The sequence below is a fragment of the Lolium rigidum genome, chromosome 1 (genome assembly GCF_022539505.1).
Source record: "Lolium rigidum isolate FL_2022 chromosome 1, APGP_CSIRO_Lrig_0.1, whole genome shotgun sequence".
Taxonomy (NCBI): domain Eukaryota; kingdom Viridiplantae; phylum Streptophyta; class Magnoliopsida; order Poales; family Poaceae; genus Lolium; species Lolium rigidum.
The window spans coordinates 252,499,488-252,519,100 of record NC_061508.1 but is presented as its reverse complement, the minus strand read 5'-3'; the positions used below and the strand labels follow the sequence as shown (position 1 = coordinate 252,519,100).

Here is a 19,613-nt window from a genome sequence, read left to right as displayed (position 1 = left end):
GGACACACGTCCTCCACTTTTCCTGGCACACGTACTGTAGCTCCTGTGCTTTCGCGCCTGTATGAAATTACTTTTTACCCCTTGTCCACGTGTACACCATAAGTCCCGCAAGATCTCAATCCAACGGCGCGTCGATTCGCCGCACCTCTACATAAAGGTATCTCCTTCCTCCTCTAGTCCTTTCGCTCGCGCCGCCCCTCTACTTCTCCTCTGCAAAATCCTCCATTGCTCCCATTGCTTCAAGCGCTCAACCACACTCACACTCTTCGCCGCCAAGTTCATTGATGCCGCCTCGCATCCGTTTGACAAGGCACAGCACTCCGGAGTCAAGAATGGCGACGACGGATCTAGGAAGCGCAGAGTGGGAAAGATCCAAGATCTCTGCCCAAGACATCAATCTGCTGAAGAAGATGGGATTCATCAAGAAAGAGAACTCGCTCCGCTTCCCCAAGGAGGAGAGCTATCAAAAGCCTCCAATCGAATATCAGGTCAGTTTTGTTGACCATCTCATCCGAGGTCTTTCTCCCCCAATCCATGAGTTTCTTAGGGGTCTTCTGTTTGTTTATGGGCTTCAACTGCATGAGTTGATGCCCAACTCCATCCTCCACGTGTCGATCTTTATCACATTGTGTGAGTGTTTCCTCGGGGTCCAACCTAATTGGGCTCTGTGGAAACGTATTTTCTGCCTCCGCCGTAATGGCTCCCACAACGTCGCCTACAACATTGGCAGCGTTGTTATCTGTGTTCGTTCTGACGTCGAATATTTCGATGTCCAATTCCCCGACTCTGTCCAAGGTTGGCGAAAGAAGTGGCTATATATCCGCGAAGAAAGCTCCAATCCAGTGGAGGACAATATCGCCCCTTTTGACGGAGAAGCCAAAATCCTTCGCCGCCGTTCCTGGGATGCTGAAGCTACCGAAGCTGAGAAGTTGGCGACAGAAGCGCTGATGACTCGCATCCACGAGCTTCAAAACACCCGCGGCAAGGAACTTTCGGGCATTGAGATTACTGCCTATTTCCTTAGGATTAGAGTGCAGCCTCTCCAAGCTCGCAAAAATCCCCTCTAGAAGTATGCTGGTGAAGAAGATGTCGACTGGCTCTCAAAAGACCTTCCTTTGAAGGATTTTGAAAAGCTTATCTGCAAAATCTCATCGCTCAACAAGAAGGATCCAATTCAATCTTCTTGCCGCATCACGCCATATAGTGGCGCCAATCCTCTTCCCGAGTTAACTTTTCCTCTTAGTTGCTATATTGTCTCCTCGAGTTTTAATATTTCATAGACTACTGTCTTGCTAGCTTCCTTTGCATAACTTCTTTTTTATCGAAACTTTTTCTCAGAACCACCCTGTTCTCGCTTCTCTTCCTCCTCTTCTTGAGGGTGGAGAAGTTGAAGACCGCACCATTGTCGATGATGACAACCAAGGCACCTCGCGTCCTGAAAGTGAAGTCGCGGGTTCTCACAAATCCGCGGCTTCTTCTGAAAAAGACGCTGAGTCTGAGGCCACCGCCTCGACACACTCCCTTCCTCCTGCTGTTTCTCCAAGGAAGAAAAGGAAGAGGGATGAAGTTGAAGATTCCGGCACCTCCAAAGCCGAAGAAGCTGTTCCTTCAGACAAGAAGGCAGCTTTCAACCCATATGATGATGCCCTCGTCAGCTCTCAAGTTAATCCTGGCTTCTTACTGTTTTGCTTTTGTCATATTTTGTCTATCTTGCTTCTCATACTGTCGCCATTTTACTGCAGTGGTGACGAGGAAGAGGCGCAAGCTATTGACGCGACTGCTCGAATGAGTACGTCGCGTACTTTAGTTGTGTCTGAGGTGCAAGTTGAAAGAGAAGAATCGTCGCCTCCTCAACAAAACACCGATCAACCAACTACTCCTGCAAGCCCCCTTGCCCCTTCGCCAAAGAGGACAAGGGTTGAGTCAATCACGGAGCCTGCCTTACAATTGGGTGGCTCCTCGACTCCTCTTTTAGATGATGTAAGTCCCTGAGTACTTTCCGATGCTGTCTACTTTTTTCATGGTTTGCTTCTTTTTTTCTTTGTGCTGTCGAGCTTTTGACTATATTGATGCCTTTTTCTTTATCTTTCTTTATCAGCCTTTGATTAAGGAGTTCATCCGCTTCGGTGCCCAATTCGTCGGGTACCGTGAATATGCTAGCAAAGTTGAAGGTAATATTTTTCTGCTTCTCCTAGCCCTATGACTTCTCGCTCCTTTCTTGTCCTGTTTTTTACTGGTTTTGACTATTTTGGCAGAAAAACTTGCGGAAGCCAACAAGCGTGCCGATGCACTTGCTCAAAAATTGGAGCAAAGTGAAAAGGCTCGTAAGAAGGCTGAATCAGATGCTAACAAGGCCAAGGCAGATGCTAAAAAGGCCAAGGCAGATGCTACTGGTGTTGAAAATCTTTGGAAGAGGCTTCACGACGCAGAAACTGCTTTGAGCGACAAAATAGCTGAGCAAGCTGCTCGAGAGGAGAAGATCCTCAGTCGCTTGGAAGCACAGAGCCGACGTTCTGTTAGTGAGTACTCGAATCCTTGTGCATTTCCTCGGGTTGCTTCACATTTTCCGAGCTTTCTTTACTTATGAGCTACCCTTTGCTTGTTTTCAGGGAGAACTCATCAAGAATACGAAGTGGATGGTCCTGAAGGTGACGAGCTTCTCGACGCGCTGTCCCTTCTTGAAATCCATGGGGATGAAGCACGCGAAGGCCTTGCTGATGCTGAGGCAGGTTTGCCGAAGCTTTTCCCCTACTTCTTCCCAAAGAAAAAGGAGCCCGACACTTTTGTTGCTCTTGCCAAAGGCTTCAACGTGCCGGAAGATCTTGGGTGCAAACTTCGCCAAGAGGGCCTGAAAGTTGGCGTAGAGGGCACTATCGCGTTGATTTCTGATAGCCAACAAAATGTCGACTGGGCCAAGGTTGGCGACATAGGGCAGATGGAAACTAAGAAGTGGCAATCTCTAATTAGAGCTGCCAAACCTTCCTCGAAGCCAATCCTTGCCTACCTTGGTGTTAAACCAACGCCTGCTCCAAGCGCATCCAAGCCAGAGGTCAAGTAGACCACTCTTTCTTTCTTTTCTTTTTTTCTTTTGATGCTGTCGCCAAAGTAGCTTTGGCGACGCCTACCACACTAGTTTGTTAGGGCTTTCTCCATTGTAATGTCTTGTAAATATTCTAAAAATCAATGAAATTCTATCTTGCTTGCTGATTGATGTCAAGCCTTTTCTTTCAGTTGACGTTCGATAACTATACTCCAACTCCTGCTCCTTCCGATGTTTTGCCTTCCTCTTCTCGCTCGAAGAAAGCGCTTGTGAATAATGAACTTGATGAATATTCCTCGAGTAAGAGTTTATCGCAAGACTTGGAAGAACTTCGTCAACAACTTCAGCATGCGAAGAAGCAAACACTTGTGATGATGGAGCAATCTCGCAAGGCATCCGAAAAAGAGAAAATCGCACTTCAACAAGCTCGAGAAGCCATAGCTGCCAAGGAAGCCGCCGTTTCTAAGGCTGAAAAGGCAACCACTCGAGAGAATTATATGCTCGAACTGATGAATGAGGCCAGTGTAGATATGTCAGGTATGCTTTTTCAACCCAGAACTTCCTCTATCTTTCTGTTGTATCCTTTTTTAAATTTCTCGTGCCGTCGCCAAATAGGTTCCTTTCTCGACGCTGCTGCTGAAGATGAAAGGGTAAACGTAAGGACGAATCTCCTCGTTAGCCTTTCTCTTGACCACGGTTTTCTGTTCTGGGCCACTCCAGAGCGGACCCGACAGATTGTCAGGTTTCAAGACCGCGCCTGTCAGGTTCGCGAGTTCCTTGATTTCTGCACTAGAACATTGTCCCTTGTTTACAAGACGATGTTTCCTCGGGACGAGGCACCAGACACTCTTCTTGGTTTGATGAAAAAGTTTCGGGATGCCCTCGTATTCATAACTTTGTACGAGCTCAATTGACTGCTGGAGCAAGATTCGCCATGATCATGATACAGATCTGCCATCGAAAATTAGATCTGACGAAGATTGTTTCCAAGTGCCTGGCCAAGAAATCGAAGCGAAAAAGCAACGTCGACGAAATCAATGACATTGTGACTCCTGTAGCTGAAGAAATGATGGACGAACTTCTTCGGATGGACTCTGAATTCTTTGTCAAAGGGAGCTATACTGATCATAAGACGACTGCTGCAAATAACAAAGGTCTATCCATAGATAGTATATTAGGCATTTGAATGAGTTGTACTATATTGCGAGAAATCATGTCTATATTTTTTGTCGAATTCTTTGTGTTAAAGAAGTTGTCTATATTGTGAAGTGTAATCTATATTGCGAAGCCCCCGAGCCTTTGGCCGGAGCTTATACTATTTTTTCGTCTCGATGAATTTACAATTTTGCGAGAATATATATATTTTGTTGTTGTGGGTTATGAGCCCCCGAGCCTATCGACGAAAAAGATGTATGTCATCAATATCTTTTACTATATTGCAGCACCACGAGCCCGCCTCATTAAAAACCTTTCCAGCCCCACTCGGTGCCCTGAAAAGGAAAAGAGTGCGTCTGAAAACTCGCGGGCGTTTCAGTATATTGTATTTTTAGAAAGGAGGACTATATTTCGACTCTAAGCGTAGAAACGCCTGAGTTGCGCCACGTTCCAGGGGTTTTTCTCGGGAACCCCTGTCTTCTTGTCCTTGATCCTGTATGCTCCTCCTTCTATTACTTCGGTGACGATGTAGGGGCCAAGCCATGGCGACTCGAGTTTTTCAGTACTCTGTTGATTGAGCCATAGGACTAAATCTCCGACCTGAAAGGATCTTGGCCGCAGTCGTCGACTGTAGTAGTTTTTCAGGTCTTGCTGGTACTTGGTGACCCATGATAATACTTCGTCTCGAGCTTCATCAAGTGCATCTACATTGTCCTCTAATGCTCTTCTTGAAGTTTCTTCATCATACTCTGTGACTCTTGGGGAATCATGCTCTATTTCGATCGATAATACTGCCTCAGCTCCATGGACCAGAAAAAATGGAGTTTCTTGTGTCGCTGTATTTGGCATTGTTCGAATACTCCATAAAACACTTGGCAACTCTTCTGGCCAAGTATGTCGAGCCTTTTCAAGTGGTCCTAGCAGGCGCTTCTTAATACCGTTGCAGATGATACCATTGGCTTTCTCGACTTGACCATTGGTTTGCGGGTGCCCAACTAACGTGAAGTGCAATTTGATGCCTACTTCTGCGCAGTATGCCTTGAATTCCTTGGACGTAAAGTTACTACCATTGTCTGTGACGATGCTATGAGGTACTCCAAATCAAAAAAAACAATGCTCTTCACGAAATTTATTGCTGACGCTGCATCTGGTGAATTTATCGGCTTCGCATCTATCCACTTGGTGAATTTATCGACAGCAACAAGCATGTACTCGTATCCTCCTGGTGAGGCCTTGTGTAATTTTCCCACCATATCGAGACCCCATTGGGCAAAGGGCCAAGACAATGGTATTGGCATCAGCTCTGCTGCTGGAGAGTGGGGTTTTGCGGCGAATCTCTGACACACGTCGCAGGTTTTTTACTATCTCCTTCGCATCCTCGATTGCTGTCAACCAGTAAAATCCAGCCCGAAAAACCTTGGCCGCAATAACTCGACTGCTCGCGTGATGACCACATACTCCCTCGTTTACATCCTTTAAGATTATCCTTCATTCTTTGGGTGTGACGCATCTTTGTAACACGCCGGAAATACTATGCTTGTATAACTCCCCTTTGACTACTGTAAAGGCCTTGGATCGTCGAATAACTCGCCTTGCTTCAACTGGATCGTCGGGTATTTCTTTCCTTAGGATATATGATATGTACGCTTGCATCCATGGGACCTCCACCATCATCACCAGCTCCTGGTCCTCTTCTTCTTCTGGTGTTTCCTTGAGAGCCGTCGAAGTTTTCTCCTCCTTTTCCTTCTTCTGCGTCTTCTTTGGTTTGGTGGATCTCTCGGTTATTTCTTCCCAAAACACTCCTGGCGGAATTGCAAGGCACTGCGACCCGATGTTTGCGAGAACATCGGCTTCATCATTGCTCAGCCTGCTAATGTGATTTACTTCGCATCCATCAAATAACTTTTCGAGCTCGTTGTACACTTCCTTGTATGCCAACATGCTGTCATTGACTGCATCACATTGGTTCATGACCTCTTGAGCTACCAACTATGAGTCGCCAAAGATTTTTAATCGGGTTGCACCACAAGCTTTTGCCATCTTCATCCCGTATATGAGAGCTTCATATTCTGCTTCATTGTTAGATGCGTTTGGGAACGTATTTTGCAGGTCCTGTATTTTGCAGCTCCATCCACTCTGCGATGAAATCTGGAGGTCCTGTATTTTGCAGCTCCATCCACTCTGCGATGAAATCTGGCAGAATTTGCGACTTTATTGCTTTTCTTTTTTCATACGTGATGTCCCGAGGAGAAAGTTCTATCCCCCAAAGGGAGACATGTCCTGTAGCTTCTGGATTGTTCAGTATATTTGATAGAGGTGCTTCATTGACCACTATTATCGGGTGTGCCGAAAAATAGTGGCGCAATTTTCTTGCTGTTGTGAATACTCCATATGCTAACTTCTGGTACTGCGGGTACCGCTGTTTGGAAGGCGATAAAACTTCACTGATGAAATATACCGGCCTTTGCACTCCATGAAGTTTTCCTTCTTCTTCTCTTTCGACGAATAGCGCCGTGCTAACCACCTGAGGTGTGGCTGCAATGTATAATAGGAGAGGTTCCTTCTCTTTCGGCGCCACCAAGATTGGTGGTGTCGAAATTCTGCGCTTTAAATCCTCGAAGGCTCTATCTGCTTCTTCGTTCCACTGGAATTTATCTCCTTGCTTGATTAAAGCATAGAACGGTAACGCCTTTTCTCCTAGCCTGGCGACAAATCTGCTTAAAGCTGCTACTCGCCCAGTTAGCTGCTGTATTTCTTTCAACTTTGTTGGCTTTCTCATTGTTACGATAGCTTGGATTTTTTCGGGATTAGCTTCAATCCCTCTCGCTGAAACTAGGAACCCAAGAAGTTCTCCTGCAGGGACGCCGAAAGAACACTTTGTTGGGTTCAACTTGAGGCAAAACTTGTCGAGGTTGTCGAAAGTTTCCTTCAGGTCCTCGATTAGCGTTGTCCCCTTTTTTGAAGTTATCACGACATCGTCAATGTAGACTTGTACGTTTTTCCCGATCTGTACGTGTTGCTAGACACTTCTGCATCATCCTCTGGTACGTTGCTCCCGCGTTTTTCAGACCAAAAGGCATTGTTCTATAGCAAAACACGCCATAGGATTTGATGAACGCTGTTTTGACCTCGTCCTCTTCTTTCAATCTGATCTGGTTATAACCAGAATATGCATCCAGGAAGGAAAGACGTTCACATTCTGCCGTGGAATCGATAATTTGATCGATCCTCGGGAGGGGAAAGTGATCCTTTGGACAATGTTTGTTAAGGCACGTAAAGTCGACACACATGCGAAGGACTTTAGTGTTTTTCTTCGGGACCAATACTGGGTTTGTGACCCACGTGGCCTCTGTATGCTGCTCCTTGATGAAACCAGCTTCTCTCAGTCGATCAATTTCTGATAGCATAGCTTTGCGGTTTGGCTCCGAAAAACGCCGCAAAGGTTGTTTTATTGGTGTCGCTAACGGATCCAAGTTTAGGTGGTGCTCGGCAAGTTCCCTGGGTACTCCTGGCATGTCAGCTGGACACCATGCAAGGATTTTCTAGTGCTCACGGAGGAACTCGACGAGCGCGCTTTCCTATGCGAGGTCCATGTCTGTCGCAATGGACGTCGTCTTTTTTGGATCTATTGGGTGAATCTGCACCTCCTTAGAATTTTTCTCAGTGTTGAAGGTTGATTCTTTGTTGGGCCTTCTGACATCTGGCAGCACATCATAATCAGTCGTGAGCCTTGACGCCATGTACTCTGCTTGCATCCCGAAGGTTTCTGACAGTCGATGAAAATCCTTGTCACACTTATCAGCTAGCGCGAAACTTCCTTTGACAGTGATTGGTCCCTTAGGTCCAGGCATCCTCCACAACAGGTACGTGTAATGTGGTACCACCATAAACCTGGCATATGCTGGTCGTCCCAACAAAGCGTGGTATTGTGATGGGAAATCCACGACTTCAAATTCCAGCCTCTCTATTCTGTAGTTTTCTCGGGTCCCAAACTGAACGTCGAGATTGATCTTCCCCAACGGATAACTTGGCTTCTCCGGTGTGATGCCATGGAAACGTGTGTCAGTTGGTTTCAGATTTGCTAGAGATGTATTCATCTTCCTTAATGTATCTGCATACATAAGGTTTAAACTGCTGCCTCCATCTATGAATACTCGAGATACGTCGAATCCTGCAATTACTGCTGGTCAGATAAGTGCTGACTGCCCTGGTCGAGGAACTTGCTGTGGATGATCCGCTATTGTGAAGCCAATGTCTTGCCCTGACCAATTGAGGTACTCGACCGTTGGTGGAGGCATCTTCTCTGCCATGAACACCTGTCGCGAGATTACTTTCTGAGCTCTATTGGATGGCCTGCCTTTCTGAATCATTGAGACCGCTCCGTTGGAATTGGGATCAACATAAGGTGGTGGTGCAGGTGCTGCAGCTATTCTGAGCTGGTGTCGATTTTCGTCCGTGATTGCGGGAGGAGGTGGCAAGTGGATCTCACTCCTGGGTCCTTGGGGATTTCTATGTGCTGCCTGGGCATTGGCGTGCCCTGCCCACCTTAACGTTGCCTGGAAATTTCGGCAATCCTTTTGCAAGTGTCCTGACTGTCTCTTTCCATTTTTGTCGAGATAAAAATGCATCTGACACGGCCCGTTCATCATCTCCTCGGGGGACACAAAAGGTCTCTGGAATCTTGGCCCAGTATTTTGCCTGTTGTTTCGGGAGTCATCTCTATTGTCGCCTCGCTGCTCGTTGCTCCTCTGATAGTCATCTCTATTGTTTCCTCCGGCGCTTGCTCGAAAGCCAGCCGAAATTTGTCCAGGAACATCATAGCTTGAGTACTGCCGAGGAAATCGTCGCCTATTTTGATAATTTCGACCGCGGTCCTCCTCTGGTGACCTATGCCGTTTGTTGTGAATATCATCTTCTCCATCTGCCCATCTGTTTGCTATCTCCATTAGTGTGGATACTGTCTTTGGGTTGGTTCTCCCCAAGTCCTCGACAAAATCTCCCCGCCTGATTCCTGCGACAAACGCATCTATCGCCCTCTCGTCAGATATATTCTCTGCCGAGTTTTTAATGATATTCCATCTTTGGATGTACTTCCTCATTGGTTCGTCTGGCTTTTGTCGACACGCCCTCAGTTCCTCTAGTGATGCAGGTTTTTCGCAAGTGGACCGGAAATCCCAGCTGTCGATAGATCCTGGAGGAAGCTTCTTTATCCAAGATCGCGCGGCTCCACTTAGATGTACCTGGATGCTCTGCATAGCTGTTGCTTTGGTTCCTCCTGTCAACTTTACTGTCTCGGGGTAAATCAACTAGCCAATCTTCTGGATCTTGCGGGCCGTCGAATTTTTTGAAGTTATCAGGCAATTTGAATCCTGAAGGGACTCGAGTTTTTCGGACCCTCCTCGTGAAGCACGGCAGCCCACACATATCCTCGTCATCTAGCTCTGGGGAGTGCCGATGTTCCCTTCTATTTTGTCGTGCTCTGTCCACCCTCGCTTGCGCTGCTGTGTCTCTTGCTCCACTCGTTCTTTCAGGATCTGTTGCTGCTGCCGCAGGCCGTGGACTATTTTTCCTTACTGTTCCTTCGGGAGGTGTTGCTGCAAACGCGGTTCCCATGGCCCCGACTCCTGCCATCGCCATGTTGTACAATGCCTCCCTTGGATCTCCCGGAGGTGGCCTGGATGCAAGGATAAAGGCCTGTATCACCATATACCCAGCTTCTGGTGTCTTGGGGATAATGTTCCCTCTCATGTCTATCGACATAAAAGACATGTCGAGGTTTTGAACCAAGTGCTCTCTTTCTCCCTCAGGTATGTTTTGCAGCCTTGATCTTGCTCTGTTCCGAGCTTCCCCGTGGCTATCTCCCGAAGTTCCCGATCGTCGACTTAACTCTGCCCTTCGCCTGCTTGATGCAGAGGCTGCTTCCTGCCTTCTATCCAACTCGATTTTCTGCTTCTCGAGCTCCCGCCTGGTACGTGCAAGCCTATACTGGTATGCTTGTAACTCCTCAGGTGTCGCCGTTACAGTCAATGGCTCTGTACCATTAATAGCTCTTGCAACTCGATCCCACACTTCTTGTGGAAATCGCACCATCTCTCGTGTCCCTGGTCCGATATATTTTGTCCCTAGACCTCTCGTGAGATCTGCAGGATCGACATATGGATTCCCTGCCTCGTCGAAGTTCTCTAATGTCTCCTCTTGTGGGCGACTCGGATCTCCGATTGCATAGATCTGATGATATTTTGGATACTGAACCATGTTGGGTTTGGTGACACCATCATAGAGATTGGTGAAGACCTTGCCAATGGTAGTGGATCTGTCGATGAAGTTGAAGCTTTCGACACTATTCGAGTCATCGCTTATATCTGAGTCCGCAGATGACTCGAAGGACATGTCGCTGAAGATCTTGGCGAGCTTTTCGCTTGCCCTGGTGCTGATGAAGCGTGGCAATGAAGTCTCCTCTTCGCCTGACTCGATTGACAATGTTGAGCTCGAAAAATCGGAATCGGCCGCCGATAATCCCGATGAGATCGGAATTTCGAGACGATACGCTCCCTCCTTTTCGACGCGGAAGTGGAATCTTCCGAACGTCATCTCCATAGGCTCCTCCAGATACGCATATGCATCCAAACGGAAGGGCGGGTGAGGAACAAAATCGACAGGACCAGTTGCGATCTGTTTACCTCGATCCATCGCGTTGCTTGCTGTTGATGAAGTCGACGATCTTGAACGTGCCATCGAGATCAGATCCTTGACGCCTCTAATTCACACAGACGACGCCAATTGACAAGGTATTAACTTATCAATGCCTACGGGTTGTAGACTAGGGTTTAGTTAGAAGTAGAGTGCAAGTAGATCTCGAAGGTTTCAGCCGAAAAGTGCTCGACGATATGAAAACTAGGGTTTGTGAGATAATGAATCGATGCTTTCTTTGTCCCTCGACTCCCCCTTATATAGGAGGTGGAGCCGAGGGATTCGTGATGTACAAGTTACATAGTCCGGAAAGGTTTCTAACTCCTCCCGCAATATTACAAGTGTTCTCTCCTAATAAAACTCTAACTTTCCTTAACTAGCAAGCTGGGCTTCCGAATTCTTCTTATCTTTCGGGTCGTGGGCCTTCAGTAAACCCCGGGTACCATCTTCGGCAGGCCCATTGGGGATGCCTATGTCAGTATGCCCATCACACTTTGCGATAGGTTTTACTTCCAGCCACTTGGTGAATTTATCCACCATTACCAGGACATGAGTCATGTTGCCCCTTGCGGTTTTGAATGGACCAACCATGTCAATGCACCAAACAGCAAACGGCCAAGTTAATGGTATAGTTTTGAGACCGGATGCTGGGGTATGGTTTTGCTTGGCGTACCGCTGGCACCCATTGCATTTTCGTACCAAATCCTCAGCCTTTTCCAGAGCCGTGGGCCAGTAGAACCCATGCCGGAACACTTTTGCCACCAGCGCCCTTGATGAAGCATGGTGCCCGCACTCTCCTTGGTGAATTTCCACCAACTTTTCCCTCTTCCGGTTCCACACACCTTTGGAGGACACCGGTAACACTTCTTTTGTACACCTCACCATTGATGATAGTGTAGGCCTTGGCCCTTCTTTGGATCCTAGAGCTTGGATCCATCAAAGTGCATCTTCCAGTACTCTATCTTGTGTTCCGGCGGTTTGTATTGCATTTCCGCCCAATCGACTTGAAAATCAGCCAAGGCTTGTGATTTTATGGCGTCTCTTCTTTTGTAAACCGGTACGTACGGTGATATCTGAATTGCCCACTTAGCAATCCTGCTGCTAGCATGCTTGTTGCAAATGATGTCTGAAATGGGTGCCTCACTCACCACTTTCATGGGGTGCTCTTCAAAATAGTGCTTGAGCTTTGTGGCGGCCATGAACATGCCATAGGTCATTTTCTGGAAGTGAGGGTAGTTTTGTTTTGAGAGGGAGAGCACCTCGCTCAGGCAGTATACCGATCTCTGCACGGTTTTTCCTTCCTCTTCTCTTTCAACCACAACTACCACACTCACAACCCGGTTTGTTGCTGCTATGTTCAACAGCATGGGCTCTCTTTCTAGAGGCGAAGCAAATACTGGCATAGTGGCTAGTATTGGCTTTAGCTCTTTGAACGCTGCGTCTGCCTGAGGGGTCCAGACGAAGGTATCGTATTTTTTCATCAAAGCATAGAGCGGCAGGGCCTTTTCCCCCAACCTTCTTATGAACCGGCTTAGCGATGCCAAGCTTCCGGTAAACTTTTGTACATCTTTAAGATCTTGTGGTATGGTCATTCTTTCAATGGACTGGATCTTTACTGGATTAACCTCTATTCCCCGGCTTGATACGAGAAAGCCAAGCAATTTGCCGGCTGGAACACCGAAGGTGCATTTTGCCGGATTGAGTTTCATCCGGAACCTTTTCAGGTTGTCAAACGTTTGCCTTAAATCGTCGATCAAGATTTCCTTGACCTTAGTTTTTATCGCGACATCGTCCACATAGACTTGCACATTCTTTCCAATTTGATCAAACAAACACTTTTGCATACAGCACTGGTACATTGCACCAGTGTTGCGCAAACCGAAAGGCATAGTGACATAGCAATAAGCCCCGTGCGGGGTGATAAACGCAGTTTTTATTTGATCTTCTTTTTTCAGGGGAATCTGGTGGAAACCGGAATAAGCATCCAGAAAAGACAACAACTCACAGCCAGCAGTAGAATCAATCACTTGATCGATCCGGGGTAAAGAGAAAGGATCTTTTGGGAAAGCCTTGTTCAGGTTGGTGTAGTCGATGCACATGCGCCACACCTTTGGAGCTTTTGGTTCCTCATATTTTTTCTTCTCGACCAGCACCGGATTGGCTAGCCACTCAGTATGCAGTACTTCCACGATGAAACCGGCAACTAGTCACTTTGTAACTTCTTCTCCAATGATTTTCCTCCTATCTTCAGCGAACTGGCGCAACGGCTGCCTTACCGGCTTCGCATCCTTCCGGACGTTCAGAGAGTGCTCAACCAACTCCCTCAGAACACCTACCAAGTCATCAGTAGACCAGGCAAAGATATTCCGATTCTCACGGAGGAAGTTGACGAGCGCGCTTTCCTATGCCTCATTGAGACCGGCACCGATGTGAACGGTGCGCTCAGGGTAAGCCGGGTCTAGGACAATGTCTTTTGTTTCCTTGGTTGGCTTGAATGCCGGTGTGCCCAGGCTGCCACTCATTGCCGCTAAGCTCAATTGTGAGGACTGAGCCAGCGCAACCGCAGTTTTCATTCTCCTTTTTTCCTCTGCGATTACCAACGATTCGGCCAGATTTGATCTGGCGGAAGCGGTTTCCAGTGAGACCTTGTAGTTTCCTACCACAGTCAAGGGTCCAGAAGGTGCCGGCATCTTCATCTTGAGATACGCCGTATGGGTTGAGTCCATAAATGCCGCCAACGCCGGTCTCCCCAGCAACGCATGGTAAGGACTGTCTAAGTCCACCACCTCGAACAGAACATTTTCCACCCGGCAATTGTCGCGTCCTCCAAATGACACATCCACCCGGACTTTTCCCATGGGCGAGCAGGACAAGCTCGGCACGGTTCCGTGGAACGTAGTGTGGGTTGGCGGTGACCTTCCTGAGGTCGGTCTTTCTTTATATGGCTAGAGTGGTGAGTTCTGAAAGCTCTGCTAGCAAATGTAACAATACACCTTATGCCTGGAGTTTGTTGGGTCGGCTGGTATTCGATCGTGCACACCCATGATTTTATTCTGACCGTTTTGTTCTGTAGGGAGAGGCACGAAGCTTTCTTCTATGTTGCCAGCAGATGACATTCTGGTCAATCATGAAGGCCGGATTGGATGACTACCAATGGAGGTTTCAGTCTCCATGATATTGAGGGACTTGCTTGGTGTTTGGGTTTCGCAGTAGCAATACGCAAGTGGGGATGGCAGCGCAGGTAAAGTTCAGAGTCCTACCTTTCAGGGTGAAAATCCAAGGTCTGATCTTAACTGGTTGTGCCTAGCAATGGCCTTGTTGAAGGCATGATTTTAAGAGCGAGGACTATCTTCAGGGTGAAAATCTAAAATCTGTTGATCAGGCGACGATGGCGCTTGTGCACTATTCCCTTCTTGGAGGATGGATCTGAGAAAGAGAGAGATCCCGGCGTGGCCGTCTTCACCGGTATCAAGGACTACACCACTTGGCTCCAAGTTGACGTGGAGCGTCAAAACCAGCTCCGCGCAAGGCCTCCGCATGGAGGTTGAAGAAGAGCCAAAAAACATCTCCGACGAGCGTGGCCACCTGATGGCCTTTAGAGTCGTCTGGCAAACAAAGGCCACCGAGTGTGTGCTCATGAAAGTGGGGTCCTCTATCCCTGGACCGCCAAATCCCATTAGGTCAGCCCGGCCTCGACCGGCATGGCTACCAGATTGAGCAAGCACAAAGAAGGGAGAGTTCCCATCTAGGCCGAGTTTATTGAACGAGACATTGCGTTGCTCCCACCAGTTGCACGCAACACCTCATTGCCACCACCAGCAGGAACTCCACTACAAACGACCACACACGGCATGCATGCGCTGGAAGCACACTCCAAGACGGCACAAAGCCATACGCCATAGAGGCCTAAACGTAACCCTAGACACCTAGACCTACACTACAAATGTTCAAGGGGAGGGGACCCTCACCCGGTCAACACCGGCGCCACAGAGAAGAGGGAGAGGGCCCGAGCGGCCCAGATTTGAAGAGACGGTGGAGACGGCTAGACATCATAGATGTTGTCGCCTGTCCACGCCTGGTACAACTCCAAGTTTGTACGTAGCTCAGCTCATACATAATATTTGGCACAAACATAACAATTTTTCTTTTTTACATGTACAACTTTCTTACACACGGAAAAAGAATCCAAAATGTAAATACACACATTAGGATGCTAGTGTTTTCCTTAGAAAACTATGAGAGTAACAAAGCATATCAAAGCAGAATAAAGGGAAAATAAGGACGCTCTGTCTCAAATTACTCCGCGGTTTAGCTTTGGCCAAAGTCGATCACTTAGTCAAAATATTTAGATGTTGAAATCATCTTTTCCATATACTCGGTCGCTTTGACCAAAGCTAAAACACAGGATAATTGGAGATAGATGAAGTAAAATGCTTTAAAATGATGTTTCTGGAAATGCATTTTTGTTGTGGGTCTAGCTAGTCGGAATTGGTAGGGTAAGGTAGGGGCAGGTACAAGCGGGATGAATCAAAAAGACCCAATCGCTAGCTGCCAACGAAAAATAGAGGACAAAAAACTTGAGAAAAACTGAAACTAAAGAAACAAGGTACACTAATAAATAATGTTTCTGGAAGTTAGAAAAACATTTCTATTTTTAGAAATGGTAAGATTATAATTAATTGGGAAATTTAATTAGCCAGGCCGGGATAGCTCGGCTCTTTCGTGGTGCGACGGACAGGTCTAAGAGCATGTCTAACAGACCTCCTATTTTTCTGCCATGTAAAACGCGAATAGAGGACTCTGTATTCACTTTCCACCGGCCGAAAAATCGTCCGAGCTAGCAGATCCCGTATCACCAACCCGTAAAAAAAAAAATTTTGTTTTACGGGTTGGGGATACGGGGTTTGCTAGCTCGGACGAGTTTTCAACCCCTCAAAATAGGGTTTTTGACAAATTGGATATTACAACCAATACAACATTCACATTGAATAAAAGTTTTAAATCACACAATAATCGTCATAATTATTACAATAATGTTTTTCGGAATTGCCAACATACGCCCCATAGTGGATCCTTTTCTCTGATCCTGCAGCTTGGCGCGGTCCTCAATTTGCTTCATGCCGAACAGGAGCAGCAGCAGCATCTCCGTGTCGTTGTCGTTCAACAACTCGTCGAGGTCCGAATCATCGGATTCCGATGAGGACCAATCGGTCGACGAATCCACCAAATCCTCCATATGCACATCCTCCGAAGTCATCTACCACCGTGAAGCATAGATCAACCTCAAAGCATATCGATTCTACCGGCGAAAAGAAGAGAAACGCGGCGGAGTACTCACCGTGGGTTTGACGGCGGCGGAGACCACGGTGGGGGTGCGGCGGCGCGTGCGGAGGGGCGCGGATGTCCGGCGGAGATGCGGTGGGCGTCGACGCAGCGCGGCGCGACTCGACGGGCGGCGGAGGAGGCCGGATCTGAAGGTTTCCGGCGGCGGCGCGCGGGTGGCTACGGCGGCGGCGCTCGGGTAAACGGGTGCGAAATCTGAAATGTCCGCGCGCCCTAGCTAAAATGGGATGCTGGGTTTGCCCTGTATTTCGTCTCCCGCCCCGCACAAGTAGGAGGCCAGAAGCCACCCCTAGCCGAAACAGAAAAAAATCAACGCGGAGGCCTGTTTTACGGGATCTGCTAGACAGCCGGGTAGAACCCTACCCCATATTTCAGCGATTATTGTACAGGTTTGGCCCTTTTAAGGGGTTTGTTAGACATGCTCTAAGTGATTGATATAGGCAAACACGAAGCTCCCACCACCTGATAAAAAAATCATAAAATAGGCTCCATTGGCCGTTTCTTTTCAATTATTACCTCCCTTTAAATACCCCATCAACTCCACCCTGCTCTACTCGTGCTAAAGCCTAAAACCCCAAAGCAGCAAAGCATCCCCACGAAGAAGAAACCTCTCTCACTCAGTCACTCACTCACTCAGTCCTTGCGCACGAACCCAACAATCACAGAGAAGCGCAAGAAACACGAGTCGCAAGCAAATCCAATAGACAACAGCGATGGAGCCGAACATGGCCCCGCGGCGGCTGTGGCACGTGGTGCGCGCCGTGCTGTTCATGCTCCGCAAGACCGCAAGGGCATGTCTAAGCGGCGGAAGCAGTCCATGGATCTCCAGCTCATCCTCCAGCGCAGCAAGATCGCCGGCAAGGCCCTCGGGAAGCTAATCACCGCGCGCCCACGTACGGCCACCATGACGACCAGCCCGCCGCCCAGAAGGCGCCACCACGACAACCAGACCCTTCGCTCGCCGTCTACAACCCGCACGGCGCCGGCCGCGAGGTGGAGTTCAGCTGCAGTAACACCCTCTCCTACCCGCCCATCCAACTCATCCCCACCAAGCGCGGGCGCCGCCGCAACAACCGCCGCACCCACCGCGGCGCCAACGGGGCCGAGCCCGGGTGGTACAACTACGACGCGGCCGACATTGCCAAGGTCTTCGAGGTCCTCAACGACGAGCAGCTTCTGAACGAAGTCGTCGGCGACGGCGCCGGTGCGGCCGCGCTCGCCGTGTTGGCGACGCGTTCCCCCGCGCTGTGGTCGAGCTTCGGCCGCAGCCCGGCGCCGGTGAAGCAGCTTCGTATCACTGACTCGCCGTTCCCGCTGAGGGATGACGCGGCGGATCAGGAAGACGGTCTCGTGGACCAGGAGGCGGACGAGTTCATCAAGAAGTTCTACGACCAGCTGCGCAAGCAGCAGAGCCTCGCCGTCGCCACGCCGGAGTACGGGTATGCGCCCCCAGCGACCGGCGTCGCGTACTAGCTAGATAGGACCTAGCTACGTGCCGATCGGAGTGTCCATAGGTGTTAGCTACTCCCCGCATATGTATGAATGTTTGGCACCATTTTTTTTTCCAAGTGTGAAGTGTGTGCGTGCTCCAGTACATAACTACATATATGTACGTAGAGAGCTAATATCATGGTCTAATAATTTTTCTAGCTTGGAGCTGTGAGATTTTCCATGCTTAATTTGTTAGATCCATGCATGTATATTGCTAATAGTTTAGTATCAGTAGCAGGTAATTTGAACACCTTGTCATGTGTTTGTAACTAGTATGTTGTATGCTAGCCGATAGATCGAGCTCAAAAGGGATATATGCAACATGTGGATGGCTCAATGATCCATGATGCACTTGGCAAGTTTGTAACTGATTTTGCTATCGTACGTGTTTCGGAATTTCTTCCGTTGTTTATTCTTGTCTTCTACAGGTGCCTCGCGGAAAGGTTTTTGATCTACAAAAATTGGTCGATCTATCAAACATCAAAGGATATATGTCTCAGTCTCACTTCATTGGGCTGTGGACCATGTTCATAGCAGTATACCAGTAGACTTTGTGTGAGATCGAATTTTTTTCAAAATGGGGTACGCCCCGGCCTCTGCATCGGTTGATACACACAGCCAAAGTTTACAATTCAAGGATCAACGAGGATCAATACAAAAATCAACCACCAAAAAAAGAGAAAACTGCTAAGCAATCTAGGCATCATGCAATCTCTTAACAGGCCACCAAGTAGCCTTGTAGAAAATATCCTGGGCAACCATTCGAAGGCGGTTGCATCCAGAAACCATGCACTCCCGCTGGTCCTCTAGGAGCAAGAAACGCCAAAGCTGGATCCAGTGAACTATAGTGCGAATAACCTGCAAGAAATTAGTAGCATCTTTTCTGTTAAAAACAATATCATTTCTGCAATTCCAAATTGACCAACATAAAGCCGAAACACCAATGTGAATCCTAACTTTATCAGTTTTGTCAGTTTTATTAAGCCAATTCCCAAACATATTTGTGACATTGGATGGAGGTGGAATCTATATCTTTTATAAAGCAAAACCCCACTAGAGGGTCATTTAAGTTGTCTATCTCAATATGCAAGCTATCCATATCATCCATTCTAGTAGCCATCCAATTATCCATGTCATCCCTCACTAACATTCATTAATTAATACTCTACATGCAAGCCACATCATCTATTGTTTTAAGCCATCCAATTATCCACATCATCAGCTTTTAGCCGCCAACTACATAACCATTTCAAGTCAGTTTTTTTAAGTTAGCCTCTTGACTATTTACGTCAATTGAATCCTGCATGTTCCTACAAATAACATCATATTCCAATCAACTAATATCCTTTTATTTCTTACAAAATAAAGTTATCGGAGAAATTCCTGCTGCAACGCGCGGGGTATCCTTCTAGTATTATATATGCAGCAAAAACCACCCGCCAAATAAGCCTAGCAAAAGAACAGGAAATAAACAAATGTTCAATTGATTCCCCATCATCACAGAAAGAGCATTTCGTATTTCCATTTCAATTCCTCTTTGCTAGATTATCACGGGTCAAGAGGACTTTCTTACTAAGGAACCACATAAAGATTTTAATTTTTAGTGGGATTTTTATTTTCTAAAAATATTTACGAAGATATCTTGTATGCACATTTAACATATCACCATACATAGATTTAACAGTGAATTTCCGTGAAGATGTTAGGCCGCAAACGAACTTATCTTGATCATCGTTTAAATTTATCTCCATTAATCTTTGGCATAGGTGTACCCATTGATCTCATTTATCACCAAACAGCCTTCTCCGAAAACCAATATTTAATGGAGTTGAACTCATAACATTTGCCACCGTATCATGCTTACGATGGACTATGTTGTATAGTTGGGATACTG

The 19,613-nt window shown here is 47.4% G+C and overlaps 1 pseudogene; it reads left to right on the top strand.

Annotated features, from left to right (window-relative positions):
- The first annotated feature begins 16,941 nt into the window (after positions 1–16,941).
- LOC124683511 lies at positions 16,942–17,701 on the top strand (annotated as a pseudogene).
- Positions 17,702–19,613: the final 1,912 nt, after the last annotated feature.